Source organism: Neophocaena asiaeorientalis, unplaced genomic scaffold (genome assembly GCF_003031525.2).
Source record: "Neophocaena asiaeorientalis asiaeorientalis breed wild unplaced genomic scaffold, Neophocaena_asiaeorientalis_V1.1 scaffold151, whole genome shotgun sequence".
In the NCBI taxonomy this organism is placed as follows: domain Eukaryota; kingdom Metazoa; phylum Chordata; class Mammalia; order Artiodactyla; family Phocoenidae; genus Neophocaena; species Neophocaena asiaeorientalis.
Window position 1 is genome coordinate 2,902,162 of NW_020175490.1, and position 1,406 is coordinate 2,903,567.

Genomic DNA, 1,406 nt, shown 5'->3' on the forward strand with positions numbered 1-1,406 from the left:
AGATTTGATGGAGAAATTAAAACCTTTACAGACAAGCAAAAGCTGAAAGAGTTCAGCACCACCAAACCAGCTTTACAACAAATCCTAAAGGAACTTCTCTAGGCAAGAAACACAAGAGAAGGAAAAGACCTATAATAACGAACCCAAAACAATTTAGAAAATGGGAATAGAAATATACATATCGATAATTACCTTAAATGAAAATGGACTAAACGCTCCCACCGAAAGTCACAGATTGGCTGAGTGGATACAAAAACAAGACCCATATATATGCTGTTTACAAGAGACCCACTTCAGACCTAGAGAAACATACCGACTGAAAGTAAGGTTATGGAAATAGATATTCCATGCAAATGGTAACCAAAAGAAAGCTGGAGCAGCAATTCTCATATCAGACAAAATAGACTTTAAAATAAAGACTATTAGAAGAGACAAAGAAGGACACTACATAATGATCAAGGGATCGACCCAAGAAGAAGATATGAAAATTGTAAATATTTAAACACCCAAAATAGGAGCACCTCAATACATAAGGCAAATACTAACAGCCATAAAAGGGGAAATTGACAGTAACACATTCATAGTAGGGGACTTTAACACCCCACTTTCACCAATGCACAGATCATCCAAAATGAAAATAAATAAGGACACACAAGCTTTAAATGATACATTAAATATGCTGGGCTTAATTTATTTTTATAGGACATTCCATCCAAAACAAGAGAATACACATTCTTCTCAAGTGGTCATGGAACCTCTTTAATAAGTGGTGCTTGGAAAACAGGACACGTAAATGTAAAAGTATGAGATTAGATAACTCCCTAACACCATAAACGTAAGGTAGATAGCTAGTGGGAAGCAGCCTCATGGCACAGGGATATCGGCTCAGTGCTTTGTGACCGCCTGGAGGGGTGGGATAGAGAGGGTGGGAGGGAGGGAGATGCAAGAGGGAAATGATATGGGAACATATGTATATGTATAACCAATTCATTTTGTTATAAAGCAGAAACTAACACGCCATTGTAAAGCAATTATACCCCAATAAAGATGTTAAAAATAAATAAATAAACAACAAACAAACAAAGGAAATACACATAAATTGAAAGATGTCCCGTTTTCTTATATTGGAAGAATTAGTATTGTGAAAATGTATATAGAACCCAAAGTGATCTACAGATTCAATGCAATCCTTATTCAAAATTCCAATGTCATTTTTCACAGAAATAGAAAAAGAACTATCCTAAAATGTGTATGGAAATACAAAAGACCCCAAATAGGCAAAGCAATCTTCAGAAAAAATAACAAAGCTAGAGGCATCATACTTCCTGATTTTAAGATATATTACAAAGTTATAGTAATTGAAACAGTGTGTTATTGGCATAACAATAGAAACATAGACCAGTGGA